General features: G+C 42.3%; 1 protein-coding gene across 3 annotated transcripts in view; it reads right to left on the bottom strand.

Annotated features, from left to right (window-relative positions):
- Positions 1-25,445, bottom strand: part of FREM1 (FRAS1 related extracellular matrix 1) — a 313,656-nt gene that overhangs the window by 276,245 nt on the left and 11,966 nt on the right. For all 3 annotated transcript variants that reach the window (XM_045043745.1, XM_045043744.1, XM_045043746.1), the window contains exon 3: positions 3,776-3,915. The gene's annotated coding sequence lies outside the window, so the exon portion shown is untranslated. The remainder of the gene's footprint in view (positions 1-3,775; positions 3,916-25,445) is intronic.

The following is a 25,445-nucleotide window of genomic DNA, read 5'->3' on the forward strand; positions in this document are numbered from 1 at the left end:
GGCAGTTGAGTGAATGAAGAAATGAATGAAGGAACCTGCTAACCAATTATTGATTCATAAGTGAGCGAATACATTTGCAAAGGATGTGTTTCTACGATCATCCCAAAGCAATAGATACAGACGAAATTAATGTAAGAGGTGTTGAGAGTGACCACAATAACAAATAGTTCTGGGGTGCCTAGGTGGCTCAGTTGGTTAAGTGTCTGTCTCTTGGTTTCAGCTCAGGTCATGATCTCACAGGTTCATGGTCTTGAGCCCCATGTTGGGCTCCATGCTGACAGTGAGGAGCCTTCTTGGGATTCTCTCTCTCCTCTCTCTCTCTCTGCCCCTCCCCACTTGCATGCATGCACTTTCTCTCTTCCTCTCTAAATAAATAAACACTTAAAAATAAATAAATGAAATACAATAGTTTGCGGATATAGGAAATTATGAAAAGATTGGGAATAACCTAAATTCTCTATGATAATTGACACTTAGTCCAAACACTCTGTAATAAAACATGGCAAGCCTTCATAAAGAATGAAAAAATTGAAAATGGAGGGAGATTACAGAGATGACAAGACACTGTATTTTTATGTAAATTAGAGAACACATTTCTAGTCCTGAACATGTTTGACGTCAGAGATGAGGGACTCCAACAGAAATGGAAGAGGCCACCACTGGACACACTGGCAGTGTAGAGACCACTGAAGTTACTTATCTTTCAGGTCAGACACTGACCTGAAGACACTCTATGGAGTAGAGTCTTCTATACAGAACTTGCAAGTGAGAGAATATTAGAAACCTGTCCTGAGAGAGGAGAGGAGATATTAGTGCGTTTGTTTCCCCTAGGGTGATACAAAGCTCATGGGATAAATACCACCTGGACAGCACAGGAATGCAAAGGTGCACAAAGAATTAAGAACTCAGGATGCATGGAATGACCTCAGGACGGAGCTGATCTTGGGGCGCCGGGGTGTCTCAATCGGTTAAGCGTCCGACTCTTGATTTCATCTCAAGTCATGCTCTCACGGTTCGTGAGTTCAAGCCCCATGTTGGGCTCTGCACTAACAGTGGGGGGAGCCTGCTTCGGATTCTCTGTCTCCCTCTCTCTCTGCCCCTCCCCCACTCTCTCTCTCTCAAAATAAATAAATAAATATTTAAAAAAAAAAAAGAACAGCGCTTATCCCATTACAAAAGGCTCTGAAATAAAACCCAAAGAGAAGTGTTAAAATGTTTTCAGACACTGAATCATCACTAAAATAAATAGACCCTTCCACAGTTTCTCTGAAGAGCACAATGTATATTCAGAGGTACACATTTCAATGTGCTTGCTACATTTTATTTTTTTTTTAATTTTTTTTTTCTTCTTTTCAACGTTTTTATTTATTTTTGGGACAGAGAGAGACAGAGCATGAACGGGGGGAGGGGCGGAGAGAGAGGGAGACACAGAATCGGAAACAGGCTCCAGGCTCTGAGCCATCAGCCCAGAGCCTGACGCGGGGCTCGAACTCACGGACCGTGAGATCGTAACCTGGCTGAAGTCGGACGCTTAACCGACTGCGCCACCCAGGCGCCCCTGTGCTTGCTACATTTTAATCTCAACTCCTTATATTGTACTTGGTTTGTACAAATAAAGGGAGATAGTTGGAGGGCAAAGTGATCTTAGGGGTTGGAAGATCCAAGGAAAATCCCATGGGAAATAAAATTTAGAGTGGTGATTCAAAGTTCTGGAAGGTTACTACAAGAAAAGGCAGTGCATCTATTTTCCAAGTGAGATGCCTTAATGAGTAGCAACAAATATCCAGGCGCGACCTCAGAGAGAGTGGTCTTAAGTGCAATGGTTGCATCATGCTTTCAGAAAAGTCCAGGTACCAATGTGCCTGTGTATGTTCCAAACTTCCCCATTTCACAAAGCAACCAATTTTCAAATATTTTTGTTAAAGAGAACGAATTCTAAATGATATGCCCAGTTTTTGATGTCTTTCTTTCCAATTAGCAGTCTATCGTTGTGTTTTTAAAAACATTCTCCCCTTCTAATTGTTTTTCATGATAAAGATCCCCCTACAAAATTTCAATATTGTCATCATCTTATGAGAAGAAAAATTCCATACCAAAATTGGAAAAAGAATCATGATTTCTCCCTTATTCTCTGAAAACAAAAAATAATCAAGAAGGGCTTTGTTTTGGTATCTTCTGGTCTTCTAAGCACATGAGGGCTGGAAAATGGAATCGCTTAAATAACAACCCACATTGTTTCCCCTCACAAAACAGAATAATAGTGGGAACATTTTTGTGACTCCAAGGAAGCAAATGTTTCTAATTAGTGAACAAGATCAGCTGAGGTAGCTGCTCCGGGGCATCTGTGCCTCTCATTAGGGACACTATCCTGTAGAGCAAAACAACAAAACCGCCGGAATTCTGTTTGTGAAGGGTGCCACCTACCGAAGAACAAGCAGTACTACAGCCAGCGTCAAGGGGGTGGGGGTGGGGAACGATGGGGGAGTCAGGAAAAAGCGACAGTCCCGCCGTCTGGCGAGATTTCTTTGCCAAAAGGAGGCAAGAGGAGGGCATGGCACCGACTTAGCAGATACAGATACGGGTACGGGAGGGTCAGACTGGAAAGGCTTTGTGTGGAGAAGGTACTTACAGGGCCTTGCGGGGTCACTAGGGTTTAGCAAAGGGAGGGAGCATGGGAAGTGGAACTGGTTTGGAGGCAGGCAGGGGGGTGTGGAAAGCTCTAAGGAGGACAGCGTCCCGTGAGGAGATGAGACCCGCTGTAGAAGAGTGTTTGCACTGGGAACTTGCAGGAATGAGACGAAATACCGAGGGCAATACCCCTGGAGGTATTATCAAGGCCTTGGCAAATGACTCTCAATTAAGAACACGGGGTGGTGGGGGAGGGGGAGAGTTGGCACCTGGGTGGTTTCCGCTTAGGTCATGACCTCAAGGTTTATGAGTTCAAGTTCAAGCCCACACCCGGCTCACTGCTGTCAGCACGGAGCCAACTTCAGATCCTCTGTCCCTTCTCTGTCTGCCCCTCCCCACTTCCCTTCTCTCTCTCTCTCAAAAATAAATCAAACATTAAAAAAAGAAAACACTGAGGTAATCATTTCACAGTATATACATGTATCAAATCAACATGCTGTATAGCTTAAATTCACATATTGTTATTTGTCAATTATACCTCAATAAGGCTGAACAAATGTAAAGTAAATAAATAAAAAAAAATTAAAGAACCAATGGATTATGGAAACAGAACTCTGTGAGAAACTACCGTACAGATGGCAAACCTCTTGACTCTTTGGAAATTCTCTCAAAGGCAATTATTGAGACTGAAGGTTGACATAATGATCTGACAGGTAAAATAGTGATCCTAATCCCATCCTGGGCCCCCCAGCATTAAGAGCTACAGCACCTGTGGCTACCCCCCTAGATCATCAATATTAGAGGCCCAACCCTGCCCCCAAGACACCGAAGCCTGGATTCTGCCCACACATGCACCTCCTTCTCTGCTCCCATAAAAGTAATGTTCTCACTTCTACTTCATTTTTTTGTTCGAAATATATTAATAGAGACCCGGCCATGTTCCGGGCGTGGGAACAAAGGTGAAGACAGATATGGTCCCTTTCCTCACGGCACTCACCATCTAGTGGAGCATGGAGACATTAATTACATAACTACACAAATGCTAGTATAAAAGTCACGAGTACTCTAAATTCAAGGCTGTGAGAGCCTAAACAGGGATAACTGAGCTAGTCCAAGGGTGGAGGAAGGTATGTAAGGGGATTCTTACCAAGGAAACAACATTTGGCCAATATGGCTGCAGAAGGTGTCCTTCCTGGGGGTAGGCAGGAGACGGTTTGGAGTCCTCAGGCCAGGTTCCACCTTTTAACAGCTCTTTTTCTCTGGACAAGTCACTTGAATTTCTTAGTCCTAGGCATGAAATGGGAAAACTAGTGGGAGTTAAATAATAAAATACACAGAATGTGCTCAGTGCAATGACTAGAACATAGTATGCCTACAATAAATGCTAGCGGATATTATTTTTGATATTATTAATCCTCTCTGCTTTTATGCTGGAGTGTGGACAGTGAGGCAGAAGAGGAAAAGGAAAGATTTGCATTTAAAGACTAAAATTGGCATATGCTATTTATACGTGATGTGTCACTGAACTTTTGGATTCCAGGTAGAACACAGGATTCATCATAACACAGAAGCAAATGAAAACTCATAATACTATTAGAACTCTTTCTTAGTCATCTGGCTGGAAATTGAAACATTATATTTAACATCATTTACATGGGAAAATGTGTTCCAATCCAAACTGAATTAACCAAAAAATATTTTTGAATACAATGCATTTGTTATTGGCGACTGTCAATTCTTCCACACAGAATTCTATAGGTGAGAGCAGTATTTTACATAGGATGGAAAGCCCCTGAAACATGGGGTAATGCCTTTCCATGGCTGTTGGCTATTCCACTTAGAAATGACGATAGTGATACCATAGCCACAACGTCATCACACCTGGGAAATTGTCATGGAAATTACATGACTTACCCAGGGACAGGTAAATGCACCTGAGAGCTAACATCTCTTAATCGGGTTCCTTTTGTACATTTCATTAAAGTGTCACCCCTAACTAAAGGGAATGCTGTCTCTCTTCTAAGCCCTCTATTATGTTCACAGAACCAGTGTATAACAGGCAGAAACAAAACAAGCAATTTGGTGAGTTTCTGATGACTCTGTCCATTTGAATAATTGGGTGATTCAGAGAGATATCTGGCTTAAATTTTTCAAGTTTTATTTGTGCTTATTATGAGGGGGGGGTGAAAGGGGGAAGGGGTGGAAAAAGAGAAGGACAGAGAATCCCAAGCAGGTTCCACACTGCCAGCACAGAGCCTGATGTGGGGCTCAATCCCACAAACTGTGAGATCATGACCTGAGCCAAGATCAAGAGTCAGGCACTTAACCAACTGAGGCACCCAGGTGCCCCTATCAGGCTTAATTTTTTTTAAATAAACTTAAGTGAGTATTTGACCTAAATGGAATAGTAAAATGTTTTTAACTATGTTCAGAATGATTTACAAACATGTGAGAAAAACCTATGCACATATAGAAAAGATGGAGAAAATGTACTAAAATGTATTAAAACTGGTTGGTTTTCTGTGAAGATGACACAAAGAAATGGAAAAACAGTCCAGGCTCATGGATCTCAAGAACAAATATTGTTAAAATGTCTACACTATCGAAAGCAATCTACACATTCAGTGCAATCCCTATCAAAACACCATCAGCCTTTTTCACAGAACTAGAACAATCCTAAAATTTGTATGGATCCACAAAAGACCCCCCGAATAGCCCAAGTAATCTTGAAAAAGAAAAGTGAAGCTGAAAGCATCACAATTCCAGACTTCAAAATGTATTACAAAGCTGTAGTCATCAAAACAGTAAGGTACTGGCACAAAAAGAAACAGATCAATGGAACAGAATTAAAAAACCCAGAAATCAACCCATATTTGTATGGCCAATTAATCTTCAACAAAGGAGGAATGAATATCCAATGGGAAAGGACAGTCTCTTTAACAAATGGTGCAGGAACAACTGGACAGCTACATGCAAAAGAATGAAACTGGACCACTTTCTTACAGCACACACAAAAAGAAATTCAAAATATATTAAAGACCTAACTGTGAGACCTGAAACCATAAAAATCCTAGAAGACAACACAGGCAATAATTTCTCTGACACTGGCTGGAGCAACTTTCTAGATATGTCTCCTTAGGCAAGGGCACTGAAACCAAAAATAAACTGCTGGGACTTCATCAAAATAAAAAGGTCCTACACAGCAAAGGAAATAATCAGCAAAACTAAAAGGCAACCTACTGAATAGGAGATTTGCAAATGACATGTCTGATAAACGGTTAGTATCCAAAATACAGAAAAAACTGATACAATTCAACACCCCAAAAACAAGTACTACAATTAAAAATGGGCAGAAGACATGAACAGACATATCTCCAAAGAAGACATCCAGAGGGCCCACAGACACATGAGAAGATGCTCAACATCACTCATCATCAGAGAAATACAAACCAAAACTACGATGTGGACCCTGCCCCTGCCTCAGTCGTGGAACTGTCTTCAACAGTCTCTGCAAATGGTTTCTGTGGCCTAGCGTCCCCTCCCCCATTCATGATTGCGCACTGAGGGCTGTGAGGGGTCACTGCCAGGGTTTCCACCAGCCCACAAACAGCCATCCCCTCCAGTGGCTTGTTCATGGCCACCCATGACTGTTACCAGTACTGCCTGAGTTCCATGTCCAGTAACGGTTCTTGGGGAGTACAGAGTATACTGGGGAATCTGCCCCTCACCACCCCAGTCTCCCCATGGGTCACTGGTGGGCAAGCTTCTTTTTTGGGAAGTCCACTCTCCTATTCATGGTTACAGTGTTTGAGTCCCTAGAACCCTTGGAATCTCCTCAGGCCTTCAGAACACAATCACCTGTGACTTGGTCCTAGAAGCCATGAAGAAGCAGCCTCATGGCCAGCCTGGCAAAGCCAACACCGGGCCCCAATCCTGAATGGCCACCACCAGGATTCAAGAGGTGCTAAGCTCATCAGAGCCCCTCCTATAAACTCAGTAGGCTGCCACAAACAAAGACAATATCAAAACAGCAAAACACCAAAAAGGAATTTGAGAGAATCCCACTCTACCATCCAAGTGGCAAAGCCTTCCTGACACCCTGTAACTGTGTGCCTTGCACCCAGTAGAAAATAAAGTCCTAGCAGCCAGTAAAAAAAAAGAGGGAAGGCACCTGGGTGGGTCAGTCAGTCAAGCACCTGACTCTTGGGCTCAGATCATGATCTCACGGTTTGTGAATTCAAGCCCCACATTGGGCTCTGGGCTAATAGTGCAGAGCCTGCTTGGGATTCTCTCTTTCCTCTTCTTGCCCCACTCTCTCAATGTCAAAATAAATAAATAAAAGCCACCACCACCACCACCAACAAAAACTACATGCAATATCACCTCACAGTCAGAATGGCTAAAATCAACAACACGAGAAACCCATGTTGGTGAGGATGTGGAGAAAAACCCTCTTGCACTGTTGGTGGGAATGCAAACTGGTGCAGTCACTGTGGAAAACAGGATGGAGGTTCCTCACAAAATTAAAAATAGAACTACCCACGACCCAGCAATGGCACTACTAGGTATTTACCTAAAGAATACAAAAACACTAATTCAAAGTGACACCTCCACCTTTATGTTTATAGCAGCATTATTTACAATAGCCAAGATATGGAAGCAGCCCAAGTGTCCACTGACTGATGAATGAATAAAGAAGGGGTGGTGTGTGTATACGTGTGTGTGTATTTATATTTATATTTTTATATATGTTTACATATATATTTATATATATGTTTATATATATTCATACACACACACACACACACACACACACACAATGGAATATTACTGAGCCACAAAAAAAGAATGAAATCTTGCCATTTGCAACAACATAGATGGAGCTAGAGGGTATTATGCTAAGCGAAATAAGCCAGTCAGAGAAAGACAAATACCATATGATTTCACTCATATGTGGAATTTAAGAAACAAAACAAATGAGCATGGGGGGAAAAAGAGAGAGAGGCAAGCCCCAAAACAGACTCTCTTGATTATACAGAACAAACCAATGGTTACTAGAAGGGAGGTGGGTGAGGGGATGGGTTAAACAGGTGATGGGGATTAAGAAGTGCACCTGTCGCGATGGACACCTACCAGGTGATGTGTGGAAGGGTTGAATCACTACATCGTACTCCTGAAACCAATATTACACCGTGTTAACTAACTGGAATTACAGTTAAAACTTTAAATATATGTTTTCTCGAGGCACCTGGGTCGCTCAGTCAGTTGAGCAATTAGACTTCAGTTCTAGTCATGATCTCATGGCTTGAGAGTTCAAGCCCCACATCAGCACAGAACCCACTTTGGATCCTGTGTCCCACCCTCTCTGCCTCTCCCTCATTCATGCTCTCTCTCAAAAATGAGATAGATATATATATAGATAGATATAGATACAGATATGTATAGATATATATATATAGAGAGAGAGATATAGATAGATAGATAGATAGATAGATAGATAGATAGATAGATATCCACACACATATATCTATCTATCTGTTTTCTCTATTTTTTCATATTTTCTCCAATGGGTGTATAAGTTTAACACATAAAGTAAAATCTTTCACTATGTGGGATCAAAAAAAAGGCATATAACAGATCAAAAACATGAAATTTCTCATAATTGGGGAAAAGGGTATTCACTTCCCACAATTCTCAATAATTTCTCTTTATACTCAGGCACCATGGAAATGCCAGAGGAACGGGCGTAAATATTTTTATTTTTTAATCATATCGCCTGGAAGCCGTCCAATTCACTAAAAATCAATTCCCAGAAAACTATTTCAGTGAACTGCCAAATTAGAGCAAACTGGTTTTCGGGGGGGGGGGGGGGGGTAAGGACCTGAAGCTGCATTGCCCAATTGTTTGATAAAATACACCTAATTTATGTTATAAATAGCAGTGCTGGTGGTGAGTGGACACTCCCTGATTCTTCTGAATTTAACTGCTTATTATTTACCTGGAAAGAGTTCAGTGATTTCTAAGACCATTTCAGTAAAGGGTTGAAACTCACAAGGGATCCTAAGAAAGACGCTGTTTTTCTTATTTTGCCTCTGAAATAACACAAAGGATTGGATACTCAGATCAGACTCACCAGAATCAGAGACATTACCCTTTCTGAGGCTTTACGGAACATCAAGGAGGGATCCGGGACCTGTGATTCAGCTTGCAAAGTCCTCTCTTGTGTCGTTTGCCAATATTTAACATATGCAATCATTGCCTTCACACACAAAAAGCTATCTCTATCATAAAACGTCTTCTTTATTCCTATAGTTACATAGCTGTGGTTCTCAAGCTGGCCCTAGTATATGGAGGGTGAGGAGAGACTGAAGAAAGAGGCCGACCACCCTAGATGGATAGAAGGCAGGTTTAATAAGCAAGGGGAACTTAGCTTACAAGGCTTGTCTTGAGTGATGACAAGACGAGTAGGTCTCCACACTCGGCTGCCAGTCTTTAAAGTTTTTACAGAGGTCTTCATTGGGTTCAGTCACATATTCAGGCCAGATGATCTCTCTTGAGGCTGTGTCCTTAAAATGGCTCCAGCTCTGGGAACGGTGAGCAGAACCAACACTCCAAGGACAGGGGAGGGAGCAATGAGCCTCTGATTGCCCCAGGGCCAGCTGGAGGGTCAACCAGCAGTCATGCCTTCTCCATGACCTCCCCCAACAATAGCTTATGTGACTTCTTCCAGGAAGCCATACCCCATAAAACCAGATTCCTGGTCTGTTTGCCATGATCAATTTTAGGCCAGGTATATTCTGCAATGCTAAAAATATTCCACAATTAAGGACTCTCCCATCAGAGAATGCCATTAGTGTGTCTGCCAAGAAATCTGACATTAATGTGTTTACAAAGAGATGTGACCAAGTCTTCTTTCTGTACAGAGAGTCTCTCAGTAAAAGGGAGAACCGGTTGCATGCCTGTGGTACCTCTTTCTTCCCAGCCATCAAGAGAAAAATAATTTGTATTTATTTGCTTCTTTTATTAAAAGCTTTTCTTTCTTATTTCAAACAAAAATGTTTGAGGCAAAATATATAGATGAGCAAAATAATTTTAAAATATTTGGAGGACTTAAATCAACCTAATTCCTCATCCAGAGATGACTATTAATAGATGGATTATATATTTTACCATCCTTTTAATAAATGCATACTATTAGCGAAATGACATTGGGCTAATGGTCCTTGAGACACACGTAAATTATAAACAAGAAGGGGGAATAGATTTCTTTTGTTTTTCAATATATGAAATTTATTGTCAAATTGGTTTCCATACAACCCCAGTGCTCATCCCAAAAGGTGCCCTCCTCAATACCCATCACCCACCCTCCCCTCCCTCCCACCCCCCATCAACCCTCAGTTTGTTCTCAGTTTTTGTTTTTTGGTTTTTTTTAATTTTTTTAAAGTTTATTTATTTATTTATTTTTATATGAAATGTATTGACAAATTGGTTTCCATACAACACCCAGTGCTCATCCCAAAAGGTGCCCTCCTCAATACCCATCACTCACCCTCTCCTCCCTCCCACCCCCCATCAACCCTCAGTTCTCAGTTTTTAAGAGTCTCTTATGCTTTGGCTCTCTCCCACTCTAACCTCTTTTTTTTTCTTCCCCAAGGGGGAATAGATTTCTAGGAGAACAGTGTGAGGAGCTTTGCAAACCTTCTACCCAGCAAAACAACCATAACTAGTAAAGATTTACTTTTAAGTCTCTAGAAATTCTCATAAAAGCATACAGCACTTAGTGAGTTACTCAAGGGGTACCTGGGTGGCTCAGTCAGTTAAGTATCCAACGCTTGATGTCGGCTCAGGTCATGATCTCATGGTTCATGAGTTTGAGCCCTGTGTCGGGCTCTGAGCTCTGTCAGCACAGAGACTGCTTGGGAGTCTCTCTCCCTCTCTCTCTGTCCCTACCCTGAATGTGCTCTCTCCTTCTCAAAATAAATAAATGAACTTAAACAATTTTTTAAAGAAATATTTACTCAACAAAAATCTACTAAATCTCAGTAAGAATAACAAGAATGGGTGGCATCTCCCCTGAGCCCAGATCAGCACAATGGAAGCAGTAATCCAGCTGGTGCAGCCTAGGACACAGGGTTTCCATTTCCCCCAGCTCTCAGTTTGGGGCCACAGCATCTCTCCAGGAGAACCAGGCCATCAGCGTGTCTCATACCCGCACAACGTTCATGGTGCAGAGGTTCTACCCCAGACAACAATAGCTAAGAGCTCCCAGGCTACCTTCTATCACCCTCAAATCATGGGGCAGAAGCCCTATCCCAGGCATGACAGGCTGACAATACTAGGACCCAAATCCCCTTGATCTCAGCTCATTCATGGTCAGATTCCATGTCAGGAGAGGCAAGCTGAGAAGACCACAGGCTACTGGCCCATGCAACACACTGCTCATCAATCAGGGATGTCATTCTGAGAGAAGTGGACCATGTCCCTGCCCCAAGACGTCAACAGTTGAACATAGATTTTGCCCACTGTGAGAGACAAGCCATAAACACAGACAGCTTTGAATCTCTCCTTAAAGGAATGATTTTATTTGGAACAGGGTACAGGGAAGTTTAAGCCAAAGGGCACTATTGAAACAGTGGAGATTTTGGAGATAAGCAATTAAGATGAGACTGGTGACTTCAGAAGAATAATAAGCTAAATTGTAGACCAGTGGAAGTTTAACAGAGAACTAAGGAAAAAGACAGCTAAAAATGAGCCTCCTGGGATCAAAACAAAGCTCAAAGACTGGCCTCGAAGAGTTTTCCTCCTGAAAAAGGACCCAAATTTAATTAGATAAAATTGTCAAGCAATTTATGTCCCAGGGCGTAGTTCAAAGCAATAGAGCCACCCAGCTAGAAATCAGAGAAGCCTAATAGCTGGGTGTGGTACCAACAGAGGTGGCCAGACTTTTAGAGAGATGAGGGAAAGAGACAGTCAAAGCAAGCCCTGCTAACGCTACTGTCATCCCACCATATCTTTGGTTATCCCCACAGCTGTACCCTGTGAGATGCAACATCAGAGGCTTTACCCCGGAGCACAGAAACTTCCAGCCAAGTCGCTGAACAAATAAAAGACAAAGACACATGAAAGTAACTACAATCCAAAGGGACAAAAGACCCAGAAAGTAAATAAAAAGGGTTAATATAACAAATACTATAGGTAAAGGGTTAATAATCCTTATCTATGAAAATTGGCCCTTCAGTTAACATTCTAGCTCTATCTTCTGGAGACCTGATAAAGGTAAGGAGTCTCACTCCATGAGGGAGATACAACACTGGGAGGCAGGTGCCTCTTTTGGTGTCTTGCTTGCACTGAGTAAATAAAGGTTGAGGTTGGACTGTCACCCTCAGTTTGGCTCACTGTCTTAAACTGACCACCTAAACACCTGAATCCTCAACAGGTGGAAGGTTAACTATGACACTAAGTATCAGTCCATTCAGGCTTCTATAACAAAGATAGCCTGGACTGAGTTGCTTATAAACAATAGAAACTCATTTCTGACAGTTCTGGAGGCTGGAAAGTCCAAGATCAAGGTACTAGCAGAGTCTGATGAGGGTCACTTCCTAAACCACCTTGCTGTAACCTCACGTCGGGGAGGGAACAAGGGAGCTTTCTCAGTCTTCTTTTACAAGGGAATTACTTCCATGCATGAGGGCTCTGCCTGCATAACCTAATCTCCTCTCCCCAAGGCATCATCTCGGGGACAGGATTTCAATATATGATTTGGGGGGAGGGGATGACACAGATATTTAGTCTATAGCATTAAGCCATGTTGCTTAATGATTAGGATGACCCTTGGCTGGTAAAATTCATCTGGATCAGGGAAGACTGGAAATGAGCTTTAAATACTTGAGCAGACAAGGGAGCTGTGGGTACCCCTGAGTGTGGTGGCTCTGGTAACTGGAACATCCCTTAGAGGCCCTAGAAGCCTATCAAGCTGTTATTAAAAAAAAAAAAAATTGGCAGGGCACCTGGGTGGCTCAGTGGGTTAAGTGTCCAACTCTTGACTTCGGCTCAGGTCATTATCTCAGTGCCCATGAGATCTAGCCCTGCGTTGGGCGCTGCCTGGGATTCTCTCTTTCCTTCTCTCTCAGCCCCACTCCCCCCCCCCCAACACACACACACTTGCTCACACTCTTGCATGTGCCCTCTCTCAAAATAAACTTTAAAAAAAATTAACTACTGTGAGATATGAGGCTTCCAAGCAAATGGGAGCCCTTGCGTTGCCTGTTGCGTCTCTCCTGCTCTCGCACCGGAGCTGAACCGCTTGACCACAAAGACTGCTTTGGCCCATGGTTCCCACTTAAAATATGATGGCCATCTTTCTGGTATGAAATATTCTAAATCGTTTGCAATAACTGCATAGTATCCATTGAATGAAGGTACCATAATTTCCTAAGCCTGGTGTTGGGCATAAAGGTCTTTTCTGGCTTTTCTGCTATTTCAAACTATGCCTTAAGAAGTAAGTATGATATTAGTTTAATAGAGAAATGATTATTCTAAGGATATATTCCTAAGTCATATTTATTCTGCCTGAAATTTCTACAAAAAAACCTTCTATGACCATTTCTCTGAAATGAGTGCTTTTATTCAGCTCATCAATTCACTAGGTAAAGGCCTTATCCATACCTATTTTTCAATTATCTGGTACTGTATTTGTAATATTAACTAAATAGTAAATATTATTTTCCAGAAAACTTCCATAGAATAAATCCACTTGATCCAGGCAAATGTACTGCTTAATAGCTTTATAAATCTAACAGTCATAGCTTTTTACTTAGAGTTAAGGAATAAAATTAAGTTTATAGCCCATGCATTTCTTTTTTCTTGCCAGCGAAACTAAAACAAGGAGAAGTTTCTTTGGTTCCTGGAGCATGTTTATAAACCTCTTCTAAAACTGGAAGTAATTTATGACTGAATGTTCTGTACAATACAGCTGTGTATCCATCTGGCCCTGGTGCTTTATTACCTGATATGTCTTATAGGGCACTTTTAAAAAATATCTTTTCATCCACAGAGCTTATTTAATTTCCCTTTGCGTCTGGCCTCAATAATTCCAAAACTCTATTTCATCCTCATGGCAAACACACAAAATAAATCCCCAAATCCTACGTGCTATCTTCCCACAGTCATATTTACAAGGTCCATAAATCAAGGAGAAGCTTTGAAAAGAATTGTTCTTAAATTATATTTAGAATTTGTTCATCCTGTGCATAAGCTAAACTTCAACTGATACTGGAAGTTGGCTTTTGTCCCAAGTGGGAATATGCCTTTTTGGAATCATGCATCTATCTACGAAGAAGTTGCCAGCGTCTTACAAATGTTTCTTCTCAAAGAAGAGGCCATTTCTAAGAAGTTACATTATTTCAAGGGGCAGCATAAAGAGGGCAATTATCCAATAAGCATTCATCGGCTCTCTCTGACTTTCAACCAACAAGCAGCAAGCAAACAATGATCGCCTTTGGTTCCGACAAGACTGGTATGGAGGGCTATCTCCTGGAAAGACCAGGAATCCTGAGCCATAGCTTCCAGGCGTATGCTGTGGTTAAATATCAGAGTGGACCAGGGTGGGAGGCTTGGTACGGGCCCGTGAGCACAGTCTTTGAGGACCCTCACTTACTCTTATCCTGCTTCTAGACTTGAGGGCACAACGGTGAGAGAGGCAAGGGGATGAAGTCATTGTTTATGTCTTGTATAAGCCCAGATGAGGGGAACCCCATATCCACCGTCAATGCAAAAGGACAGTATACTTGTGAAATGGCATAACCTGGATCCTGAACTCAAGCAAAACCTGAGAAAACAGCACTGATTACCTTGGAGAGGTGGTGAGTCCAAGTGACAGAGTGAGGGAAAGTCTGATCTGCTTGGGTCACTCCACTGACCCATCCCCAACAGTAAAACCAAACTTTCACTTGGTTTCGATGCCAATGGAACTATGGCAAATGAGGCGATTGTAGAGATTCCACCCCCCCCCCACCCCGCAAAAGCAGGCACACTGTCTGAGTTTAGGGAAGACGGAGGTAGGGGTGTGAAGGGGTGCTTTGTACAGTTCTAGGGCGCAATGGAAAAGAGAACCTGGACCACAAGATCAAAGCCACCTATCTGTGTTTTGTTTTTAGTGTTCCTAAGCAACAAGGAGAAGAAATTTGAAATTGTAAATTATCCGTAACATTCTCTTCAACTCAAAGCATTTAACTAAACAGCTAATAACGCCTACCATAATTTACTTAAAGCTTACCCTATTCTAGGCACCACGGTAAGCACACCATGAGTGACATCTCATTGAAGAAGTATCAAAAACAGCAGAGTGTAAGAGTTAAGTAATAGAAGATTACTGTAAGATCCTCCCTAGGTTTCCTTTGGAGCAAGAACTGCGCCTTGTCTTTGCATCCGTCAGACAGCACTGGGCATTCATTCAGTGAGCACTCGATAAATATTAAACTAAATGATCTAAAGCTGTAATGAATTCAAGCAGTGAAAATTCCTCCAAAGAGAAGAAAGTCTTACAATTTTGGCAGTGATTCAGTGTTTATTTTTAGGAATGTAAATGACATCATAGAAAAGTTATATCGCCTATAGTATATTATTCTATTTGCTTTAAATATGCCATCTCGGAATACGAAAATCAAATCAAAGCCTGAGCCTATTCCAGGAGCAGCATTCAATTTTAACTTCCTTGCTAAGAGAGGACTTGCAGAACTTCCCCACAGCGGGAATAGTCCCCAAAGTATATCCCGCAGGGGACCACGTGCAGGTGGTGCGCACAATCAGCGACGCCAGCAAATGGGTTCTGGGTCAAATTAGAGAGGGCTGAGAACAGTTAAACTAGTTTCCTTGCTGGAATGCATATTGGCATCTTTATACTGCCCCATGTATGTTGTAAACCTCCCCAAAAGAGGATTGGGGCTGCGGCATTGCTCAGATTCCTGGTGTGAGGAACTGCTTTTTCGGTGCCACAGCTTGAGGAGCGGTGTTCCACGGAACCCACTTTGAGAAGCACTGGCCTGGGTCAGCCATGCCTCTTCGCCTATGTGTCCATCCAATGGTACTCTTAGATTCTACTTTCCTCATCGGCCGACCGTTTTCACTAGCTGGGACTCCTCTGCCTGTGGTCTAGCGTATTAGGAGAAGAGACAAGAAACAGCTCCAGAACTATCCCTTCTGGAGTACCAATCTCTTTTCTTTTTTTGTTTTTTTTTTTTTGTTTTTTTTTGAGAGAGAGAGAGAGAGGATACAAGTGAGCAAGGGGCAAAGAGAAAGGGGGGTGGGGAGAGGGAGAGAGAGAAAGAGAGTGAGAAGTGGGGCTCGAACCCATGGATCGTGAGATCATGACCTGAGCCAAAGTCAGATGCTTAACGACCCCGAGCACCAGTTTCTCCGGAGGCTGCTAAGACATGCCTTCAGAGGCACTGAGAAAGATGCGCAAAGATGAAAGAACAATTGAGTGGGGCAAGGGAAACTGAGGAGAACACAGGACAAGAAGAAAAGAGAAAGAGAAAAAGACAACGTACGAAGGAGTACCTGGTCACAAGGGATGTGACCCCACAAACGATTAATGCCCACCTTCCACACTAACGTGACCATCCCAGAGTTGAGTTAAACTGAAGCCGGCAAAGAGGTGGTCGTGCTGGAGCAGCTGAAGCCCTCAGCCCCTTAGCCTCAGCCCCCTGAGCCAAGCAAGGGAAGTCATCTGCATACACAGCAAACCTTTACCACCCCTTGAGGTTTTCTTAACATTTCTATTCGGGATTCTGCTATTTTGAAGGATAATACACCATTCACGAAAATGATTCGATCTTGACAAAAGCAAAAGCACACAAAGGGTGAGTGGCAGGCAGAGACCACAGCCATTTGGCTTCAGAATCTCAGATTCATAGATGTTCCACGGGTAAGGACCTCAGAGGCAAGCTCGTTTTAGTGACTGTCTTTGCAAGTGGCCATCAGAAATGGGTGTTCTAGAAACGTTCTTTCTCTGAAAATCATTAAAGGTAAACTGCCAACTCACCCGTTCACTGCGGCTTCCTGGCAGGAGGGACAGTCTATGGGATTCCTCGGAGCATGTCCCCTGTTACTAAAATATTTGCACCGGCAGGATCAGATGCAACCTGGGGAATTTGAAATGTTACCTGCAACACTGACACCTGGTGGCTTCTACGTCCTACTGCACCTAAGTCAGGCAGGAAATAAGGCCTGGATTGTAAGCAATAAATATTTGGTGACAACATAAAAGTATTACATGAGTTCTGGAAAAGGAATCCAGAAATGTTAAGAATGAACAACCTCCACTCAGAGCTTATTCTGCTCACTATATAAAAAAATTATGACAAAAGCACTATTGTGATATAAGTCCTTCTTTCTACAGGGGAAGTAGCTAGGGAAATATCCAATTATTGGGATTGCAAGGATCACAGCATGTCTCCAGGTGATGTTTTAAGTGAGATTTGTTTTCTGCACTATGCCCGCACACCTGCCAGTGACCCTGCCCACGCACTGCGACTTTAAAAAAACGAAACAGACAATGGCATTCTCTCCTAAGAATCGTGGGACCAGGAGGGGCACCTGAGTGGCTCAGTCGGTTAAGCGCCCAACTTCACCCGGGTCATGATCTCACAGTCCGCGGGTTCGAGCCCCGGGTCGGGCTCTGTGCTGACAGCTCAGAGCCTGGAGCCTGCTTCCGATTCTGTGTCTCCCTCTCTTTGCCCCTCACCAGCTCACGTTCTGTCTCTCGTTCTCTCTCTCTCTCAAATAAACATTAAAAAAATTAAAAAAGAAAAGAATTGTGGGACCGGGAGAACAAAAAATAACACTGTTTATCCAGAGAGATGAAGGCCGAGTATCCCATGAGGTAGAAAGAAAGCCAAAGAGGGCCCTGTACATGACGACGTTTTGAGGAGTCAGGGTCTAAGAAGATACAGACACCGCTGGCCAAGAAAGAGAGGAATGTAGAGTATGCAAAGAGAGGCCACAAAGCATGAAGAAAGGGAAAACAATGGAGAGAGAAGTGGACAGAGGTGAAAACCCTTGGTTTCCTGGCCCTCTTGTGAACCTAATTTTTCTTTAATTAAGGACAAAAAAATCAAAGATTAGTTGGCCATACATTTGTGGGTCCCTTTCTGGGTTCTCTATTCTGTTCCATTGATCTGAGTGTCTCTTCTTGTGCCAGTACCATACTGTCTTGATGATTACAGCTTTGCAGTATAGCTTGAAGTCCAGGATTGTGATGCCTCCTGCTTTGGTTCTCTTTTTCAAGATTGCTTTGGCTATTCGGGGTCTTTTCTGGTTCCATACAAATTTTAGGATTGTTTGTTCTAGCTCTGTGAAAAACGCTGGTGTTATTTTGATAGCGATTGCGTTTAATATGTAGATTGCTTTGGGTAGTATTGACATTTTAACAATATTTGTTCTTCCTACCCAGGAGCACCGAATATTTTTCCATTTTTTGGTGTCTTCTTCAATTTCTTTCATAAGCTTTCTATAGTCTTCAGCATATAGGTTTTTCACCTCTTTGGTTAGAATTATTCCTAGGTATTTTATGGGTTTTGGTGCAATTGTAAATGGGATCGATTCCTCGATTTCTCTGTTGCATCATTGTTGGTGTATAGGAACGCAACTGACTTGTGTGCAATTCATTTTATATCCTGCAACTTTGCTGAATTCATGGATCAGTTCTAGCAGTTTTTTGGTGGAGTCTTTTGGGTTTTCCATATAGAATATCATATTGTCTGCGAAGAATGAAAGTTTGACCTTCTTCTTGCCAATTTGGATGCCTTTTACATGTTTGTGTTGTCTGATTGCTGAGGGTAAGACTTCAAATACTACACTGAATAACAGTGGCAAGAGTGGACATCCCTGTCTTTCTTAAACTTAGGGGGAAAGCTCTCAGTTTTTCCCCATTGAGGATGATATTAGCATTGGGTCTTTCATATGCGGCTTTTATGATCTCAAGGTATGATCCTTCTACCCCTACTTTCTTGAGGGTTTTTATCAAGAAAGGATGCTGTACCTTGTCAAATGCTTTCTCTGCATCTATTGGGAGGATCATATGGTTCTTGTCCTTTCTTTTATTGATGTGATGAGTCACATTGATTGCTTTGAGGATATTGAACCAGCCCTGCATCCCAGGTAACTCCCACTTGGTCGTGGTGAATAATTTTTTTAATGTTTGTTGGATCTGGCTGGCAGGAAAGAATAGCCAATGGAATAAATACAGTCTCTTCAGCAAGTGGTGCTGGGAAAACTGGCCAGCAACATGCAGAAAAATGAACCTGGATCACTTTCTTACACCATACACAAAAATACACTCAAAATGGATGAAAGACCTAAACATAAGAGGGGAAGCCATCAACATTCTAGAGGAGAAAGCAGGCAAAAACCTCTTTGACCTAGGCTGCAGCAACTTCTTATTCAACACATCTCTTGAGGCAAGGGAAACAAAAGCAAAAATGAATTATTGGGACCTCATCAAAATAAAAAGCTTCTGCACAGTGAAGGAAACAATCAGCAAAACTAAAAGGCAACCGACAGAATGGGAGAAGATATTTGCAAATGACATATCAGATAAAGGGTTAGTATCCAAAATCTATAAAGAAATTATCAAACTCAACACCCAAAAAATAAATAATCCAGTGAAGAAGTGGGCAAACGACATGAATAGACACTTCTCCAAAGAAGACATCCAGATGGCCAACCGACACATAAGAAATTACTCAACATCACTCATCATCAGAGAAATACAAATCAAAACCACAATGAGATACCACCTCACACCTGTCAGAATGGCTATTACCAACAGATGTTGGCAAGGATGCGGAGAGAGAGAATCTCTTTTGCACTGTTGGTGGGAATGCAAACTGGTGCAGCCACTCTGGAAAACAGTATGGAGGTTCCTCAAAAATTAAAACTACCTGATGACCCAGCAATTGCACTACTAGGTATTTTTCCTAGGGATACAGGTATGCTGTTTCAAAGGGAAACATGCACCCCAATGTTTATAGCAGCACTATCAACAATAGCCAAAGTATGGAAAGAGCCCAAATGTCCATCGATGGATGAATGGATAAAGAAGATATGGTATATATATATACAATGGAGTATTACTTGCAATTGAAAAGAATGAAATATTGCCATTTGCAACTACGTGGATGGAACTAGAAGGTATTGTACTAAGCGAAATTAGTTAGGCAGAGAAAGACAAATATCATATGACTTCATTCATATGAGGACTTTAAGACATAGAACAGATGAACATAAGGGAAGGGAAGCAAAAATAATATAAAAACAGGAGGGGGACAAAACCTAAGAAACTCTTAAATATGGAGAACAGAGGGTTACTGGAGGGGTTGTGGGAGAGGGGATGGGCTAAATGGGCAAGGGGCAGTAAGGAATCTACTCCTGAAATCATTATTGCACTATATGCTAACTAACTTGGATGTAAATTAAAAAATAAATAAAATAAAATAAAATAAAATAAAATAAAATAATTTACCTAAGCTACTGAAAAAAAAAATGTCACAGGGGTAACTTGGGTGATTTCCAAGGCACAAAAGGAGTCCTGGTTTCTCATAATTAACATATCAAATCTTTCTTACAAATCTGAATTGCTTTTCAAACTGCACTAATTCCTTAGCACTCTTTTTGCCTATTTTCCTTGTTTATCTCTGATGCTCAATGGTGCTGATAGAGCTGGCTTTTCAGTTGGAACGAGATTGGACACTTTGCTTCCATGTAGTTGCATTAAAGACTCAGCCATCTGAGACAAATATAACTTAAGGGTTTCTTTGTAACTCGGAAAGGCCCAATTCAGTTCTGTACCGATGTTTGCTCAGAGTCAGACTGAATGCATTCAAGTTTGCTCACCCATCTTTCCTGTCTCACCTTACAGACTGTTCTCTCCAGTATTGCCAACTTCCTCCCCAACACCTAAGCCAGAAAGTTAGGCTCATTCCAGACCTTCTTTCCTGCTTTACATCCATGCTGGTGTCACCAAGTCTGTTTAACTTAGAATTGCAGAAGCATAAATCTTACCCAATGCTATAGACTGAATGTGGCCCCCTAAAATTCATATGTTGAAATCTAATCCCCACTGTGATGGTATTTGGAGATAGTACCATTGAGGGGTTCTTAGGTCATGAGAGTGGAACCCTCATGAATGGGATCAGTGCCCTTATAAAAGAGACCCCAAAAGGCTCCCTTGTCTCTCTCTCCTGGTGAGGACACAACAAAAAGATGGCTGTCTATGAATCAGGAAGCAGGCACTCACTAAGTCCACTGCCATCTTGATCTTGAACTTCCCAACCTCCAGAACTATGAGAAATGAATTTCTGTTGTTTATAAGCCACCCTGCCTATAATATTCTGTTACAGCAGTCCAAATAGACTACGATAGCCACCAACGTGTTTTGTGCTGTTTTCTTACACAATGCTTCACTCCTCTGACCAACATCAGAAATGTGGGGTGCCTGCGTGGCTCAGTCAGGTACACATCTGCTCTTGATTTCAGCGCAGGTCATGATCTTACTGTTGATGAGACTGAGCCTTGCATTTGGCTCTGTGAGGACAACATGGAGTCTGCTTGGGATTCTCTCTCCCTCGCTCTCTGCTCCTCCCCCCACCTCAAAATAAATAAATAAACTTAAAAAAAAACACACAAATGTTTCTAAGACAGGTAACACAAAAATCAGATCCGTTCTACCACCATTGTTGACAATCAAGACCAACGGGCATTTTTTTCCTATTCTAAACGGATATGGCTATAAATCAAAACTGTTTTGACCTTAAGTCAACATTTATTTAACATATGATGGGACTAAATGATATGTGTCAGCCACTCTGCTGGGCATACAGATAAGGAATGTGATCCAAATAACTTGTTTGAAAGAGACATACTTTCAAATGAACTATAATTAAATGGTATGCATGCTATAATGTCTCCATGAAAAATACCAGGTAACACAGGAAGAAACAACGAATTCTACCTAAAGAACAGAGATAAGAAGATTAACATTTAGAGTCAAGAAGGTCGCACAAAAAAAAGCGTTGGGAATATAATTTGTATCTGTTGTTATGAAATAAGAAGGGAAAAATTATCCTTATATATGATTTATGTGCAATAAATCCTAATACATGATTGATCTGATATATGACCACATGTGCAATGTATACAAACATTATTTCCCAGCTATTCAGTACCACCTCCATAAAAACAGTAGCAAACTATAGAGAAAAATGAGATTTGGCTTTCCCAAGAGGAAGATGGTAAGGCCAATAATTATTTTTTTTAATGTTTATTCATCTCCTGAGAGACAGAGACAGAGGGTGAGCAGGGGAGGGGCAGAGAGAGAGGGAGACACAGAATCCATAGCAGTCTCCAAGCTCTGACCTGTCAGCCCAGAGCCCATGGTGGGGCTCAAACTCATGAACCGTGAGATCGTGACCTCAGCCAAAGTGGGACACTTAACTGCCTGAGCCACCCAGGTGCCCCAGTGAGGCCAAGAATTCTTAAAATTCTCCCATTGAGAGGACCTGGGAGCAGAGTGGGTGGTCCACGTGCTGACCTGTCCTCAGATGCTGTCCCCCCACTCACCTGGGCCCCCCACACAGCCAAAACGTCCTTGATGCTCATGTGCTCATAATAATAATGGGTGGAGAATGTGGAAACCTTGCACAGAGATGAAGGTGTGCAGGAAGAATCTTGCCCGCTGATCAAGGTAGAACAGAACAAATCAGTTGAGAATTACTCTGTGGATCAGAGCTGCAGGAAACAAATAACCGCTGTCACACTGCATTTACCTTGTTGGTCAGGGTTGTCAAATGGACGCCACGGCAAAAGGACACAAACCACAGCTTTTTGCAGCAGGACCATTTTCTGAGGGGAACGGACAATATACTTACTATGCTCCATATTCTCTCGCCAGTTCAAGGCCATCCTAGGAGGATGCTGGCCATACTGTTACCTGAACCATCCTTGACTCTTTCTGGAAGGTTCCAGCAGGCCACATTCTTTACCCTTTCAACACAACAGTGTTGAAACACTGTGTTGAAACAGTCACAAACAGTGACTTAGAATCTTAAGACAAGAACCCAGGAGAAGAGACGGTGTGGGAGAGGCAAAGTGTCAAAAGCCCTCTTTATTTGGGATGCTACATTGTGCCTGAGGTGCACTAAACCAAGTGGCTTTCAACCTCACCTGTGGGGACGCCACGTGCCCCACGTAGGAGAGCCATCTTCTTCCTCTGGGTGGGAATATGACAATTAACCAAGTGATATGGAATCTGAATAGAAAATAAATTGTGCTGAATCTCACATATGGTGTCCTAAAAATGTCCAAAATGATGTCATCCAAAGTGGGGGGCGGGAGGGGGTGCTGCAATTAGATGGATGAGGAAGAGGCAGTTGAGAAAACAGATTAATGATGCCTTTGACACAATCAGCCTGAGAGGAATACTGGTTTCCATGACAACCAAACCACTTAACCTAAATTAACAAAGCTGTTAGAAAAGAAAAACTTAAAAGATGGGGAGGGGAAAACCCAGTGCATCCTCTTTGGGGAAATTAAGCAGCCTGTCCCCTCAGCGCCTGTGAGAGGTGTGTGTGTTAACTACATATCCGCGGGGTGTATATTCTCTTACACTCCCTGGTTCCCAGTAATTAGTGTTCAGAAGCAGCCCAAAGATGTTGAGAAATTGCAGCTAATTAGCGCAGTTTTCTGATAGAATGGCCTTATTATCCCGTTGCAGCCTTGGCTAGACAGCAAGAATAAGGAACAGACAAAAGACTGCTCCTCGCTTTGCCCAAACTTGGCGCTGAGGTTCACAGCATCTTCCCAGAACCGCTTTCTCAGAATCGGGCAGGTCGGGACGAACTCTGGAATTTCGGCCGTGGCACCGAAGAGCTGCTTTTACGGTGACACACACAGGCCGTTCAGGATGAGACAGTGTTCAAATCAGATAATACAATCGTTCTGCATAGCTTAATGTCTCCCACGTAAAGGAAAAGTATTTTCTGAATTGCTGTTACGACAGCGTAGAACTATCCCCAAATTTTTCTGGGTCTGAGGTGAACTTGAGTCTCAGCGGGCATGACCGGAGGTGAATCTCACAGAGGGAGGACAGCAGAGAGAAAGCAGTGTGGTGCATCTCAATTAGCTTGAAATTCTGCATTAGTAAATCCAACACTACTCCTCCATGCCCACTGAGCCTGAAGATGGCTGGAAAACAGGGACTTTGCCTCTTTGTTGTCTCTGTTAAAAATATGTCTTGTATGGGGTACCTGGGTGGCTCAGTTGGTTAAGCGTCCGACTCTTGGTTTCTGCTCAGGTCATGATCTCACGGTTCGTGGGTCTGAGCCCCGCATTGAGCTCTGTGCTGACAGCACGGAGCCTATTTGGGACTCTGTCTCCCTCTCTCTCTGCCCCTCCCCTGCTTATTCTCTCCCTCTCTCTCTCTGTCTCTCAAAATAAATAAAAAGAAACTTTAAAAAAAAATTTTTTTAAACGTCTCATATGGATACTTGACTGCCAACATAAGAAAGAAAAAAAATAAGAACCCTAAAAATATTGAGAGTACTGTCAAGCTTTAGCATTTCTTCTAGGTAATATTCTCTGATTTTATGAGAAAAAAATATATAAGTATTATAATCCATCCAGTTACGTTATACCCTTGCTAACATATATGATAGTCCTCCCGGTGGATGACTGAAACCACGAAGAGTACCACACCCTGTATACATGATGTTTTTTCCTATATGTGCATGCTGATAAAATTTTATTCATAAAATGAGGCACAGTGAGAGACTAACAATAGTAACTAATAGAAGAATCATAACAATATACCGTAATAAAAGCTATGGGAATGTGGTCTCTCTCTCAAAATATCGTATCGCAGGGGCACGTGGGTGGCTCAGTTGGTTAAGTCGGACTTCAGCTCAAGTCATGATCTTACGGCTCATGGGTTTGAGCCCCGCGTTGGTCTCTGTGCTGACACCTCAGAGCCGGGAGCCTGCTCTGGATTCTGTGTCTCCCTCTCTCTCTGCTCCTCTCCCACTCGTGTGCTCTCTTTCTCTCAAAACTAAATAAATGTTAAAAAAAATTTTTTTAAACATCATAGCCGAGTACTCAGGCTTCTTGTGGTGATCTGACATGCTGAGTGCCCACATCATGAGATGAAGTGAGGTGAGTGACAGGCACTATGACACAGCATCGGGCTACCAATGACCTTCCCCTGACAGGTCAGAAGGAGGATCATGTGCATCCGGACCGTGGTTGGGGGTGAGTAACTGAAAAGGCGAGAAAGTGTGGGAGACAGAGAGAGGACGACTGCATTAAATTTTATGAAAAGCGAATACTCTGTCAGGATTTTGAAAAAGAAAATTCTAGTTTCTGTCCAGTTAATTTTTAATAATTAAATCTAAGAGGTAGAAAAAATGCACATCGGGCTTTCTTTTCTTTTTAAACAAATAGCATATGGTGCACACCCACACAGCATCCACACAGGTGTATCTCCCGTTTCACAACTTGGTTGTAAATTTGACTCACGTTTTGTTTCTGATGCTGGGGATGAGAAAAACATCACTTTATCTGAGAAACGGAGGCACTGTTAACGTGGCAGAGGAAAAGAGTACCTCACCATTTAAATGTTGCCTTGCACTTGTCACATGTTATTGGTGAAACCAAAAGAAGTTATTTCTTCTTTTGTGTATTGCCTGTGTCCATTTATTCTTCTGCTGGCGTCTTAGAATTTTTCTTGTAACCATTATTGAGATTTTAAAACCTTAAGGCTATTAATC

The sequence above is a fragment of the Felis catus genome, chromosome D4 (assembly GCF_018350175.1).
Source record: "Felis catus isolate Fca126 chromosome D4, F.catus_Fca126_mat1.0, whole genome shotgun sequence".
Taxonomy (NCBI): domain Eukaryota; kingdom Metazoa; phylum Chordata; class Mammalia; order Carnivora; family Felidae; genus Felis; species Felis catus.